The sequence below is a fragment of the Macadamia integrifolia genome, chromosome 13, assembly GCF_013358625.1.
Source record: "Macadamia integrifolia cultivar HAES 741 chromosome 13, SCU_Mint_v3, whole genome shotgun sequence".
Lineage (NCBI taxonomy): Eukaryota > Viridiplantae > Streptophyta > Magnoliopsida > Proteales > Proteaceae > Macadamia > Macadamia integrifolia.
The window spans coordinates 24717485-24734019 of NC_056569.1; the positions used below are offsets into that span (position 1 = coordinate 24717485).

Genomic DNA, 16535 nt, shown 5'->3' on the forward strand with positions numbered 1-16535 from the left:
CATAACCGGATACCAATTGTCAGGTTGAGGGACAAGCAGCCCAGTCAAAGTCGGAAAAACCTGTGAGCTAGAGGGAGCTCTGTGAAGAAAAAGAAAATGCTTGTACCCGGGGAGGACTTGATGTAACGAAGCACTCTCATAGTAGCATTATTTGAGATTTTAAAATGTAACCGCAAGCGTACGGATCAGTATAGCTACGGGTCGAACACAGGGAGAGCAGTCACTTTATTTTTTTTGCTTCTTTTAATAATGCAAAAGTGAATAGATTAATAGTTGTGATCTAATTCTAATTATTGTCCTAAACATATGTATCTAAAGTAACATCCTAACCATTCGTCATCTAAGAATTTAAATACGCAAGCCATGCAATTAAAATTAAATAAATAAATAGCTGAAAATAAACACCACACGCAATTAAAAAGCAATAAAGGAAAAAAAACAATAGTATTCATGTCCAGCTAACCTCTCTAACATCTGATCAATGAACGAAAATAGGAAGTGGTCCTTCCAGGTTGCTACATTAAGTTTTCTATAGTCTATGCACACTCTCCACCCTAATTGGACACATGTTGGAATTAGTTCATTATTGGCATTGGGAACCACAGTCACCCTAGACTTCTTAGGCACTACGTGAACTGGGCTTACCCATTGGCTGTCAGAAATAGGATAAATTATTCTATGATCTAAGTACTTTAGGATCTTTTTCTTAATGGCTTCCATCTTCACTGGGTTAGCTCTTCTTTGAGGTTCCATGGATGGTTTGTAATCGTCCACAAGATGTATATGATGTTGCACAATAGAAGGGCTTATACCCTTGATATCAGCTATGGTCCAACCTAGGGCTTCCTTATTATTTTTTAACACTTTAAGTAACTCCTCTTCCTGGCTAGAAGTCAAATTTGAAGAAATTATTACAAGAAGAGTTTGGTCAGGCCCTAGGAAAGCATACCTCAAATTAGATGGCAACTCCTTAAGATCTAGCTTAGGGGGCTCAACTATAGAAGATTTAGGAATGAAATTGGAAAGGGGTCCTAAGGGCTCCACAGGTGTATGAAGACTCAAGACTTCAGAAAAGAAATTTTCACTATCATCATCCAACTTATCCATACACTCTTGGAATTCTGAATCAAAATCAATATCAAAGTTGATAATTAAATCATCAGAAAAATCCAAAAAATCCTCAAGCATATTGATCTCTTCTTCCATATGTGGTTGCTTGCCTATCCTAAACATGTTAAACTCAATAGCTTGGTTGCCAAAAGATAACCTTAGGAAACCATTCCGATAGTTGATTAATGTATTACTGGTAGCCAAGAATAGTCTTCCTAGAATTATTGGGATCTTATCCTTGGTTGAGAAGGGCTTGTTATCTAATATAATGAAATCAATAGGAAAAATAAATTCTCCCACCTTTAGTAAGACATTCTCAACCATCCCTTTAGGAATCTTAATAGAACTATCTCCCAATTGAAGAGTAGTTCCAGTGGATTTCAATTCTCCCAATCCTAGTTGCTTGTACACATAGTAAGGTAAAAGATTCACACTTGCGCCAAGGTCGAGTAAGGCATGCTCAATGTAGGTGTTGCCTATGACACAAGATATGGTAGGCCTCCCTGGATCCTTATACTTGGCTGCTATAGGCTAAGTAATTATAGAACTAATGTTACTTGCCAAAAATACTTTTTTGGGCCCACTAGTGATACGTTTGTGAGTACACAAATCTTTTAGTACCTTTGCATAGGCGGGGATCTAGGATATAACATCCAAAAGAGGGATGTTCATTTCTACTTTTTTGAAGACTTCTAAAATTTTATCTATGGAAGCAATCTTCTTTTTGTTTACTAAGCGATTAGAAAATGGGACAAGAGAAACATAAGGACTGTTAGAGATTTACCCTTTTTTAGAAGAATCACTTTTGATTTCCTCAACCAAATCATCTTTAATTTCAAAAAAATCTTTGGGTCCATCAGACGAACTTGGAATAAGAGGCACACTTGTGTCTTTAACTGAAGTAGAGTTAACAGGAGTATTAGATGGAGAAGATTCAGGAACGCTCTGTTGGTACTCTCTACCACTCCTAAGGGCATAAATAATATTACATTGGTTAGAGGGCCCTTGTTAGGTTTGACCTTGTACTATATTCAATGGTGCATTAGTTGGTGCTTGTGAACTAACAGGCTGATGATGCCTAGGGCTTGACTCTGGTTGACTGGATAAAGTTTCTTTCTCCCTCTCACACATAATTGAGATAACTTGGGTGAGTTCTCTCGTAAGATTTTGATGGCTTGTCATGAGGAGGGTCATATTTTTTTCCAAGTCACTTATTCTACTTACCTCTCTAGTATTGGTAAACCTAGGGGGTTGTTGATAAGATGATAGAAGAGGGGCCCTAGAAAAACTAGCCTGAGGTCCTACATTTGACCTAGGGAAAGTATTTTGGAAAAAAATTGTTATGCAAAGGGAGGCCTTTGGGGTCCAGGTTGACCTTGATTATGAAAATTGGAAGGCACTGCTTGGTTGCCCTGATTCCAAGAGGATTTCTCTATCCTGGATTGTAGGTGTTACTATATGGAATATTCTGGTATAAGGCATTAACATTATCATTAGAAGTGCCCCCAGAGGTGTTGGGGCATTCTTCTATGGCATGTCCAGGGTACTGACACCAAGTACAAATCTTAACCAAATTGACTGATGATGGCTCTCTATGAATAATAGCCTCAATCCTCTTGATTAGGCTATTCAAATGGGCTTCCTTGGCTACTATCCCATCCACAAAATATCATTTTCCTCCTATGGTTCTTTCATTCTCTTGGGTTAATTCCCACTCACAGGTTTTGTCAGCTAAATCAAATAAGAATTCTCATGCCTTTCCTTTATCTGTAAAGGATGTAAATCCCTCAGGGCACATATCATTTGTTTAGTTGGGTAATCAATACCCTCATAAATTATTTGACATAAATGCCATAAGTCTAGGCCATGGTAAGGGCATTCTTGGAATAGATCCTTGAATCTCTCCATAAGTTTGGAAAATGACTCACTAGGCTTTTGCCTAAACTGAAGGATATCACTTTTAAGCTTATTGGTCTTGTGAATTGGAAAAAACTTCTTAAGAAAGACAACTGTGAACTGTTTCCATGAGGTTATGAAATTTGTGGATAAACCATACAACTACTTTTTAGCTTGGTCTTTTAATGCAAAAGTGATAAACCTAAGCTTAACAGCATTACCTAAAAACTGTTGGATCTTAATTAGAATGCATACCTCTTCAAATTTCCTTAGAAATAGGTATGCATCCTCAGAGGTCAACCCATGGAAGTGGGGCAACATAGTGATGTATTGAGATTTGAGCTCAAAATTATTGCCCTGGGCTTGTGGTAGAACTATGCAGGAAGGTTGGACTGTTCTAGCAAGGTAGAACCTATCTTTCAGAGATTTAGGTGAAGGGTTTTGATGTTGGTCTCTCATATTGAAAGGTTTTAAAGAGAGCAAACATATAGGATGACTACTTATTGGATCTCTTCTTTCTAACCGATTCTTAGTATTACGTATCCACCTAACACTCATGCAACAGAAAACTACCCACAACTAGAGTAAGACAAGCACAAAAGAATGGATAGCAAAACTAATTTTTATGATTTTTTTGGGCTTTTTGGGAGCCGGTAGGAATCCGGGGTTGCTCAAGTCAATTCCTGAGGTACTACTACAGGGCGAAACCTGTCTTTATCATACTGTGAGGCATGACGCCCTCCACTGATACAACTATTATTGCAAGTTATTCTTCTCAGAAATTCAATAAAAGAAAAGGAAAAACAAAACAAAGCAAACAAAGCACTTCGATTTATCAAAAGAAAGCGAAAAATAACATGAAACTGTCTCCCCGGCAACGGTGCCAAAAACTTGTTTGAGATATTAAATGTAACCGTAAGCGTACAGATCAGTGTAGCTACGGTCGAACACAGGGAGAGTAGCCACTTTAATTTTTTTGCTTCTTTTAATAATACAAAAGTGAACCGATTAATAGTTGTGATTTAATTCTAATTAGCGTCCTAAACATATGTGATGAGGGTATTTCTTCCCAACTGCGACACTGGCAAGGACCAGTCCTGACTAATGCTACACCTCGACCCTCTATCACGTTGTGCTACCACCTCGGACCTCCATCAAGCTGTGCTACCACAACGGCCCTCCATCAGGCCATGCTACCACCTTGGCCCTCCATCAGGCCGTGCTACCACCTCGGCCCTCCATTGGGCCGTGCTGCCACCTCGGCCCTCCATCACGTCGTGCTACCACCTCGACCCTCCATCAAGTCATGCTACCACCTCGGCCCTCCATCAAGCCATGCTACCACCTTGGCCCTCCATCAGGCCGTGCTACCACCTTGGCCCTCCATCAGGTCGTGCTGCCACCTTGGCCCTCCATCAGGCCGTGATACCAGTCTTCTTGGCTCGACACAGTCAAGGCTCTTAGAAATGTGCTCTCGTCCACTCTTCCATTCAAGGAACGTAATCCCTAATCATGGGAGCAGGACTCTATCCACTATACATCATCAAAGGCATCCACTCCTCTCACGACGTGCACCTTCGAGATTAATAGGGAATATTCCCAGAATATTTCTTGGAACATGAAATATTTCTAGAATCATAGAACCACTCCCCTCAAGGACTCTACGCCTGAACATGACTCTTCACAATTGTCTCCCACTCTCCCTCCATCAGCAGCCTATAAATACCAAGGTAAACCTCCGTCATTGGGGATCGATCACTCACTTCTCTTACTGAAAAAGCTCTCTTGAGCATCTATTGTGGAAAGATCTGACTTAGGCATCAGAGAGTCCCCCGTCGGGTTAGCCCAGCCCTCCCCTATCATATTTTCTTTGTAGGTTAGCCAAAGCACCAGGAACTGCAGGGAAGATCGTTCGGTCAATTTTTACCTCATCAGATTGGCACTGTCTAAGGGAATCAGTTACAAAAAGTCATCTTGGACCAATACAATTAAGGAGTGAGAAAGTCGTTTCTTCAACGACAACGTGAGCAAGATCCACCCGTGAATTACCACTTGGACGTCCCCCTTCACCACCAATGGCAAAGAAGGAAAACGTCCCAGCAGAGACCCCTCCATGAGGACCCCAGCAAACCAGGCCTAATGCACAAGTTACCTAGGGAGTGGGGGATCAACGCGAGCAAAACCCTCAGCTATCTCGCCATATCCCATCATCCCAAGTAACTCACCCGAACATGGAAGAGCAGATGCAGAGCTTACAACTGCAAGTGTTAGCTATAAACACACTGGTACGGGACTTCATATGCCAGTTCGGCTCGGCACTTCCAGTTTGGCTCAACACTTCTAGTGCCACAGACATGGTTTAAAGTATCTTCGATACCGATACGATACCCTCCGATACGTATCTTAAATTTAGGTGACCGATACGATACACATCGATACGATACATGAAAATTTTAAAATCCTTTCGTATCAATATATATCCTACGAACATACTGATATGCATCAATACACCATTGATACACATTGATATGATTCTATGAAAAATATAAAATTGAGGTGAAATGTACGTTTCGGTATGTATCGGTACGTATCAATGAGTATCGATATGTATCGATCAGTATGTATTGGTGAGTATCGGTACGTATCGGTGAGTATCAGTACGTATCGGTGAGTATCGATACGTATCGATGAGTGTCAGTATGTATCAATCAGTACGTATCGGTGAGTATCAGTATGTACCGATACAGTGCACTATAGTCATATAATGGCCAAGATGGGTAATTTGTCAGAAAACACGATTTTTTTAGAGGTTTTTATTCTAAAGTTGCTGCTAGCCATATTTCTCCCTAACTAAAGTGGAAATCAAGGTTGGGAACAAGGATTTTACATTTATGGGACAACTACAAACCTTGAATTCTTAGTTCGATACCCTCAATTTGGTGTTTATGAATAATACATGTTATCAATAGCTTTTTTTAATAAATTCTTTATGCAAAAGTATTTAAAAAAATGTTTTTCTATCCATTTATGTGTGTATCTTTAGCGTATCTTCGATACGATACGATACCCTCCGATACGTATCTTAATTTTGGCAGATTGATACGGTGACCGATACCAATACTTTGATCCTTGCCCACAGACTAGTTCAGCTCAGTCGTATAGGCCTATTCAAAGCAAACATCTCAATGACAAATCTCCTGACAACAGTGTCACCCCTCAATCAACAGCTAGGAGGGGTCGGCCAGAACGTCACGAACTGTTCACTCGGTACCACCCCGCTTTCCTACCAATGGGCACAAGCAAGGTCCCGTTCTAGCCCAGAATGGGAGAGCTAATCATTCCATGCATCACTAGAGCCTAGAGACGCATGATGTCCGTAGATCCCCACCTCGAGTAGCAAGACACCAGTTGTCACCTCCAAGACTCACTAGAGGTCTGCACAGAGAAAAATGAGAAAATTCTCAGAGGACAACTCGACGAGATCAAACCCATTGGGGGTTAGGACTCGCCCACCAGGCTGACCATAGGCGCACCACGACAAGGTTAGGATTGTCCTAGTGGTCACCAAGGCTGAGGAAGAAGCCCCAGAAGAGGTGAAAGGGTACGCCGATCTTCGGATCGCTGAGCTGAGGAGAGAAGGGATGACCTGGAGAGCCACATCTAGTGCCTCACTGAGCGAGTTGAAGGAATGTAGAGGCAAAGGTACTCGACCGACATACCTGTAACTCTGGCCCATAATGCACTATCCGATGAACTAATAGACGCCGAGCTACCCCCAAATTCGTGATACCCATCTTCAATGGATATGACGGCACCATAGATCCCTATGATCATCTGTTGTACTACAGATCGATCATGACGGTTCATGGTAGGTCATATGCCATTCTCTGTCAAGCTTTCACAGCCTCATTAAAAGGAGCTATGCTTGTGTGGATGTCAAACTTGCGGCCACGGTCCATCCGCAGCTATGAAGAGATGACAAGAGCGTTCCTCACATGTTTTCAAGCAAGTATGAAGCAGAAGCAAACTATGCAACATATGATGAACATGAGGCAGGGAGCAAAAGAGACTATAAGGGAGTTCCTTGTAATTCACCAAGGCAAAACTGGAGGTAAAAAACCTACCAGAAGGAGTAATGTATAGCACGTTGTGCAACGGGGTAATGCACCCTGATCTGGTCCAGTCTCTGGCCCTTGACTTACCAGAAACAATACTCGAACTGTTAAGACGGTGCAATTAAAACACCAACATAGAGGAATTTCTGGCCACCATAGGAATAGCTGACAAGGGTGATTAGTCAAAGAAGGAGAAGAAAAGGACTCTAAGGCCTAGGGATGACTCACGCGAGTTGAAGAAGAACGGAACAGATCAACTGCTTGACACAATTGAACCTGAGCGATATGAGCTTGATCATTCCTGAACAAACCTGTTGATCCAAGATCAAAAGTATTTTCGTTGGCCCAGGCCAATGACAGCTAAACTAGAAGAGAGGAACCCCAACCGGTATTGTCGATACCACCGAGACTATAGACATGACACTGAAGACTGCAAGTCTCTAAAAACGGTAATTGATGAGCTCATCAAGGCTGGACACCTTAGCCAGTATTTGCAGCAAAAATATGGTGCGAACTCGCCCGAGCTGAGGAGAGACGATGCCAAGCTGAGCCAAGATAGGACCGAGCAGTCCAAAGACCCAGCCACAGACCGAGCTGACGCTTACGATAACTAGCCCATGGGTCCAACCATTCTAACAATCATGGGCGGACCCACAGCAGAATCAGTCAGAAAATCCAAAGCCCACGCGTTGTTCGTATGCATCATGGAACAACCTGTCAAAGCCCTCAGAATGGATCTGCCCATTACGTTCTCTGATAGAGATCTGGAAGAGTTGAACTGGCCTCACAATGATGCTATTGTGGTTCAATTAGTGGTGGCCAACCACCCCTTCCACAGGGTCCTAGTGGACACGGGAGCCTCCGTTGACCTTATGTCATATGAAGCCTTCACAAAACTAGGGTTTGGCACCGAGGCCTTAAAACCAAACCCAAGACCCTTGTACAGATTTTCAGGCATGCCAATAGAGCCAGAAGGATTTTTTGACTTGCCTGTAACCATCAGACAAAGAGCTCAAACAACCACTACCATGGTCTCTTTTATGGTCACCAAAATTGCCTCACCCTATAATGCCATCCTATGCCGACCTGGTCTCAATGGTCTTGGGGCTATTGTGTTCACTAAGCATATGAAGGTCAAATTTTCCACCAGCAATGGAGTCGGTGAATGCAAGTCCAGCCAGAAGGAATCCCAAGAATGCTATACCAACTTTATAAAATCTGTCAAGAAACCGTGCTCGGGCCTAGCATGTATGGTAGAAATTTTTTATTGCTGAGATGAAAGCCTCCTGACCCGAGCCGAGCCAGTTGAACAGCTACTTACTGTCCCAATCATTGAGGCTGAGCTGTCAAAAATAGCTCAGCTCAGAGCATTGCTGAGCTTCCAATGCCGCCATGAAATTTTAAACTTCCTCAACAAAAACTCTGATATTTTCGCGTGGAAAGCTTCTTATATGCCAGGCATCTCCAGGACCGTAGTTGAGCAAAGTCTGGACATTAACCCTAACTTCAAGCCTGTCCAACAAAAGTGCAAGAACTTTGCGACTGAGCGGAACACCATCATCAATGAGGAGGTTGAAAAACTCCTAGCAGCGGGGTTTGTGAGGGAAGTAAAGTATCTGACATGGCTAGCCAATGTGGTTATGGTTCTGAAGTCCAACGGGAAGTGGAGGATATGTATAAACTACACTGACCTGAACAAGGCCTGTCCCAAAAACTGCTACCCTTTGCCTCAAATTGACTCTCTCATAGACTCGACTACAGGCCACGAGATGCTGACCTTCATGGACGTATATTCCGGCTACAATCAGATAAAGATGAATGTGAAAGATGTAGAGAAAACTGCCTTCCTCACCACTCAGGGCAACTACTACTATGCTGTAATGCCTTCTGGCATAAAGAATGTTGGAGCCACTTATCAAAAGATGGTGAATACGATGTTCCAAAGCCAGATCGGAAGAAATATGAAAGTTTACGTTGATGATATGCTGGTCAAGAGCGCAAAAGGCACTGATCATGTGCTAGATCTGAAGGAAGTTTTCAATGTTCTACGGCAGAACTAGATGAGACTAAATCCAACCAAGTGTGCATTTGGAGTAACCTCTGGGAAATTCCTGGGCTTTCTAGTGTCGCAAAGGGGGATAGAGAAAAACCCCTCAAAAATTGAGGCCATCCATGAGATGAGTCTACCAAGAAACATTCACAAAGATCAGAAACTGATAGGGTACCTGGCCGCACTTAATAGGTTCTTGTCTTGAGCTGGGGATAGGTGACTTCTAATCTTCAAGCTACTAAAAGGTGGAAAAGGTCAACAACAATTTCGCTGGACAGAGGAATGCAAAGCAGCTTTCAATGAAATCAAGGCCTGCCTAACCCAGCCCCCTCTGCTGAGCCAACCAGAGCCTGATGAGGAACTACAGCTTTATCCCGCTACCTCTGTGGGAACCGTTAGAGTAGTCCTCATGAGAGAAGAGGCAAAGACCCAGAAGCCCATCTACTATGTGAGTTATGTGCTCCTAGAAGCAAAGACAAGGTATCGAAAGATTGAGAAGTTTGCACTAGCGCTGGTCGTGATAGCCAGGTAGTTGAGGCCCTACTTCCAAGCACACGCCATTGCTGTACTAACTGATTAACCGCTGAGAAAGTCACTTCACAGCCCCAGCATAGCGAGACGTATGGTAAGTTGGGCTATCGAGTTAAGTGAGCACAACATTGAATTCTGACCAAGAAGCGTAATCAAGGGCCAGGCGCTGACTGATTTCTTAGTAGAATGTACACAAACCAAAGAAGTAGCAGAGCTTGAGGCCGAGCTGAACAGAAAGTGGGAGCTCTTCGTTAATGGATCTAGCACCACAGCGAGGAGCGGCGCAAGACTTATGCTGAAAAGCCCTGAGGAATTTACGATACAATACACCCTTAGATTTGCATTCCCCACAACAAATAACGAAGCAGAGTATGAAGCCCTGATTGCGGGAATCAAACTAGTGAAGGTGGTAATGACAGACGACTTGGTCATACATAGTGAGTCCCACCTAATCGTGAACCAAATCAATGGCCAATACGTGGCCAAATAAGAGAGAATGGCCAAGTATTTGAAAGAAGTACGTCGTCTAGTGACCAGCTTTAACACAGTCGCGATAGTACAGATCCCACGAAAGGAAAATGCAATAGCAGATGCCCTCTCCAAACTAGCTATAGCAGAACTCAGGGACTGTGCAAGCTCGGTATATTTTGAGACCAACCTACCTATGAGCAAGAATTGCTGTGCAGCAATATGTAGAAATTCAAGCCTAGCTGGTTGGATCCCATCGTGGACTATTTACGTGACGGACATATCCCAGGAGATCAATAGAAGCAAGGTCAGTCAAAAGGAGAGCAACCAAATACACCGTCCCAGGTGGAGTACTTTACAAAAGGGCAATATCCTGGCCCCTACTAAAGTGCCTTCCCCCGAACCGAGCTAAGGAGACGCTTCGTGAAGTCCACGAAGGAATTTGTGGGGGACATATCGGGGGAAGGGCACTGGCCTACAAGGTGCTATGCCAAGGTTTCTACTGGCCAAAAATGCAACAAGATGCAATAAATTTCATCCGACAGTGCTTTAAGTGTCAGGTACATGCCCCAATACCACACGTCCCAGTAACAGAACTTAGTTCCATGATCTGCCCTATCCCATTCGCAATATGGGGAATGGATATTCTAGGATAGTTCAAGAAAGGAAAAGAGGGTGTCCAATTCTTGATTGTCGCTATTGATTACTTCAATAATTGGGTGGAGGCACGTCCCCTAGCCAGAATCACTGAGCAGGCAGTGGAGAAGTTCGTAAGGGATGACGTCATATTCTGCTATGGTGTCCCAAAGGTGTTGGTCACGGATAATGGTCGACAATTCGACAATCAGAAGTTCAGGCTCTTCTACAATAACTTTAATATCAATTTTCGAAACACTACTGTAGCACACCTACAATCGAATGGTCAGGCAGAAAAATTCAACCACATACTTCTAGATGGAATAAAGAAGAGGCTGGACTGGGAGAAGAAGAACTGGGTAGACCAGCTACTCAGTGTACTTTGGGCCTATCGCACCTCAGCTCAGACCCCCACAGGAGAGACATCATTCCAGTTGGTATACGGGACTGAATCGTCAACCCCTGTGGAGGTAACCCAAGCCTCGTTCCGATCAGTAGTGTTCGAAGCTTCACAGAATGAAGCCGGGCTCCAAGTAAACATTGACTTCATAGACGAAGTTCGGGAAGAAGCACTTGTACGAAATGAAACCTACAAGTAGAAAGTTCGATAGTATCACAACCGAAGGGTCAAACCATGAGGATTCATAGTTGGTGACTTGATCCTTAGGAAAGTAGCTGCAGCGGACCCAAGAAGTGAAGGAAAGCTCAGTGCGAACTGGGAAGGACCTTACATAGTCTCCAAAGTGGTGCGCCCCAGTACATACCACTTGCAGACTCAGGGGGTACAACTATAATAAGGGCATGGAATGTTAAAAGTCTCAAAAAATTTTACTAGTAGATAGTTTTATCAGTATATTGCATTAAAATCCCATTGATTGGATGTTAGTCTTGTAGATTTTATGCTTTCAACACCTTAGCTTTCATATCTCAGTTATTCAATTTTTATAATGGAGTGGATTCAATTCTATTTCGAAGCAATGTATTCGTCCCAAGTGCATACCACACATCAATATACTATGAAGCTTCTCTCAAATATCTGACTCTTCTAAGACTGAGCTCCAACTCGGCACCACAAGACCAGAACCTAGTTTGGCGACTCAAAGACTTTAACAACTATGGCACAAAGAATGGGCTCCAACTCGACAACAACTAAGACCGAGCTCCAGCTTGGCACCACAAGACCAGACTCTAGTTTGGCAACTCAAAGACCTTAACAACTAAGGCACAAAGAACGGGCTCTGGCTCGATAGCAACTATGACCGAGCTCTAGCTCCTCACCACAAGACCAGACCCTAGTTTGGCGACTCAAAGACCTAAACAACTAAGGCACAAAGAACGGGCTCCAGCTCGGCAGCAACTAAGACCGAGCTCCAGATCGGCACCACAAGACCAGACCCTAGTTTGGCGACTCAAAGACCTTAACAACTAAGGCACAAAGAACGGGCTCTGGCTCGGCAGCAACTAAGATCGAGCTCCAGCTCGGCACCATAAGACTAGACCCTAGTTTGGTGACTCAAAGACCTTAACAACTAAGGCACAAGGAACAGGCTTCGGCTCGGTAGCAACTAAGACTGAGCTTCAGCTCGACACCACAAGACCAGACCTTAGCTTGGTGACTCAAAGACCTTAACAACTAAGGCACAAAGAACGGGCTCCAGCTCGACAGCAACTAAGACCAAGCTCCAGCTTGGCACCACAAGACCAGATGTTTGGCGACTCAAAGACCTTAACATCTAAGGCAAAGACCGAGCTCAAGCTCGGCAGCATCTAAGACCGAGCTCTAGCTCGGCACCATCAATGAGAACTAGCTTTGTTTCAGCACCTTTAATCCCAAATCCAGATTAAGCATACTTGTACTGCGATCCAAGTCCAGGCATGATGCTTCGCCATACAAAGACACACACGACCAAATCAAGTTCAATTGAAAAATGGAACTACCTTACAGAACTTGAAGAAACACAATGAGAAAAAAAAATTCCATTAATGAAGGGAAGAAACCCTCAAAAGTTACATCAACTCCCAAATGGGATTTTTACAAAAGAGAAGCAAGAAGATTACATCGCTCCCATAATGGGAAAAAGGAAGAAAAAAAAGAAAGAAACAAGACAAAAAGGAGAAGCACGACATCAGTACTACAGAAGCTGGGGGACTGGATCAGGAAGGAGTGAGTTGTATCACTTGGTAGCTTTAGGGTCGGCTTGGGTCACCTCCTCACTGACCTCAGCCTGACCAACGAGATGTACAGAGGAAGCTGGGGTAGGAGCACACTGTTCATACTCAGAGAAATCGTAATCAGGCATCTTGCAAAGGACAAACTGAATGGCATCTTCTGAGCCAGCTTGAAATGAGGAGACATTGACGTCAACTAGCCATTTCTGACCAAATTTAGAGTTTAGCCACCTCTCAGCAATGACCTCATCGTTCGAAGCTAGCTCGGATTGATGTTTCTTCTCCAGCTCAGAAATCCGAGCTGAGTGTTCAACTTCTTTCTTTTTACTGGCCTCCTAAGCTTCGGCCAGCTCGCTCTAGAGTGTGTCTTTCTCTTTGACAAGGCCGCTATTGATCCTGAGCTACTTAGCCACCTCACGCTCTAGCTCGCCAGCCCTCTCCTCATGGTCTTTCGCCCTCTGCTCCTCAGATCGGGCCTTTCTCTTCTCATTCTCCAACTGGCCCGTGGCCATATAAAGCTCCCCCCGCAAGCACTTTACCTCATCATCCAACTTCTCGTGGGCAACAACCATGTTCTCAAACTGACTTAAGACCCAGTTACGGTGGATAATCCGCTTGGTGAAAGTGGATATGGATATGCTTCAGACCAGGGTGAGTCTAAATATTACTCATACTTCAAAGGAATCTCATGCTTCAAAGGAAGATAATATAGACCAACAGGAAACTGCAAGGGAGGAGTCTTTGGGGGTAATTGAGGTTGAACGTAGTGAGCAGATGCCTCGAACACTGTGCCCTCGTAAGAATAAAGTGGTGTACGCTGGAGGCCGTAGGGGTCGGTCTTAGGCTAGAGTTGGTAAGAGTGAGCGCAGCCAGCAATGGGGAGCTTCAGATCATGTTATCTCAGGCCTTTCCCCTTCTCATATTATGGGAGGAAGAGTGATTATTCAGCATTAAGAGGTGGCAGCTCTCGATAACACTATCATTTAGGCGGAAGATGATGCTAGAAGAAAAGGAAAAAATATTACAGCATCAGGGCAGGCTTCAAAGCTTGATTTTCAGGATGCTTTTAAGAAGTGACTCTATGAAGGCCCTCTTCTAGAATATAAGAGGGAAAAGAAAGGTGGTCGATAAGCACGCCTTGAGTGAGATAATTAAAAAGAATGATCTAGACCTTCTTTGCATTATAGAACCTATAATTGGCCCTAATTTATTTTTTTATAAATTGGGTTTTAATATTGATTTCATTCATAATAATAGAGTGGGTAGAATCTCTAACTTATGGATTTTGTGGAAAAGAAACATGGGTACTCCTATGGTTGTCTCTGATTCCGATCAACACATTACGATCTCCATGTTACGGGGTCCTTGTCGAATTCAAGTGTCTTTTGTGTATGCTAGCAACTTTAGAGCTAAGAGGAGACTCTTATAGATGAATTTGGTGGCTGACTCCCCTCACTCGCCCACCCCCATGGGCTATGATTGGAGATTTTATTGCCACTCTTCAGTCCCATGAAAAACATAGTCCAGGAAACTTGAGCCTGAGCTTCGCTGTGGAATATGGTGCTATGGTGCATGCATGCCTAATGGCTCAAGTGCCTTCTGTCGGTAGGAAGTTCACTTGGTCTAACATCTGTCGCAGAGGGAATGTGTGTGCTATCCTCAATAGGAGTTTCTGTAATAAAGAGTGGTTGGCCTGCTTTCTGGATAGTTCTCAACAAGTTCTCTAGCGTGTTGCCTCTGATCATGCCCCTGTGATGCTGATCTCTGATGTTAGTCAATGGCCAAGTAACACTCCTTTCAGACTTCGCCAGTTTTGGATGGACTATGACGATTTTATTAGAGTGGTGGCATCTTCTTGGGTTGAGTGGATCTCGGGGGCCCCTATTTATGTTCTAGTGAACAAACTCAAAAGGCTCAAGGGGTGCTTAAAAGCTGGGCGAGATCTTCTTTCCCCCATCTGGAAAGGGCACTGGAAGAGGCTAAGAAGAACTTAGCTCAGGTTCAGGAACAAATAGAAAGTGAAGGAATGAATGATCAGCTCTTTGCCAGGGAGGCTGATGCTAAGATAGCCCTTGTTAAGGCTCTAGAAAATCATGAAAAATTTTGGGCTGAAAAGGCAAGGATCAGATGGCTGAAATATGGTGATAGAAACTCAATGTTCTTCCATTTATCAACTAGAATGGGAAGAAGCAAGAAAATGATTAGATCTTTAAAGAATAAGGATGGGTCTATTGTTGAAGGGAAAATCCAACTGGGTGAGTACATTGTTGACTTCTATGAGAGTTTACATAAGGCAGCTCCTACCGTGGAACATGTGGATTTGTTGGATAGTATCCCGTTGGTTTTGGATCATGCTGACTGCTATCATCTGGATGCTCTCCCTGGTGATGCAGAGATTAAGAGGGCGGTGTGGAAATTAGACCCGATCAGCTCGCCTGGTCCATATGGGTTTCCCAAGGCCTTTTTTAGAAGATCTTGGCATATTGTGAACACAAACGTTTGTAATGCTATGAGACACTTCTTCAGCTCTAGTTATATGCCCCATGGGGTCAACAACAATTTTCTTATTCTAATTCTGAAGGTGGATGGTGTTAGACCTTAGATAAGTTCCATCCCCTTTGTATGGGAAAGTTTTTTTGTAAAATTGTCTCGAAGGTGATGGCTCTACGTTTGGAGCCTCACCTCCCCAGACTGATATATGAAGAGCAGGGAGCATTCCAGAAGGGAAAGATGATCCACGACAACATGTGGTGTCAGAACTGGCTAATTTAATGTTCTCTTCCTTTAGAGGAGGTGGGCTCGGTCTAAAAATAGACATCGGGAAAGCTTATGATACAATTTCCTGGTTTATTATTTTTCAGGTCATGCATCTGTTTGGCTTTACAGAGAAATGGATTAGTTGGCTCTACCAAATCCTGATATCTACTAAGATATCCATTCTTGTCAACAGTTGTCCACAGGGGTTCTTCGGTGTTGAGAGTGGCCTGAGATACGGCGATCCGATATCCCCAATGCTATTCATAATTGTTGAAGAGGTCCTTTCCAGAGGGCTGTTGAAGCTGGTCCATATGAAATAGTTAAAGCCGATCCAAAGCCCTAGAGGAGGCCCTTCCTCTGGTCACATCCTGTTTGCAAATGATATCTTCATCTTCACCAATGCCTTTCTAAGATATGTTCATAATTTAAAAGATTTTCTAATGAAGTATCAAGAATTCTTAGGTTAACGCATCAACTTCAAAAAAAGAAAGCTCTTCCTTTGGAAGATTGCTCTGGCTAGAAAGCAGGCCATCTCTGACATTCTAGGAATTCAGGGCTACAACTTTCCTACAAGATGTCTAGTAGTTGAAATATTTAAGGGAAAAGTGAAGAAGGAAGCTTTGTTGCCCATCATGGACAAAGTGAAAAATCATCTAGCAGGATGGAAACGAAAGCTTTTATCGATAGCAGGAAAGATAAAGCTGGTTCGATCCGTTACCTCTAGCATTTCAACTCACAACTTTACAGTGTACTGGTGGCCATCTTCCCTTTTGGATATGGAGAGATGGATGAGGAACTTAATC

General features: G+C 43.3%; 1 non-coding gene across 1 annotated transcript; it reads left to right on the forward strand.

The window, feature by feature from the left end:
- The first annotated feature begins 2971 nt into the window (after positions 1-2971).
- On the forward strand, positions 2972-3078 carry LOC122060268. Its single transcript, XR_006134297.1, has one exon. It is a non-coding gene; the product is annotated as a small nucleolar RNA R71 (small nucleolar RNA).
- Positions 3079-16535: the final 13457 nt, after the last annotated feature.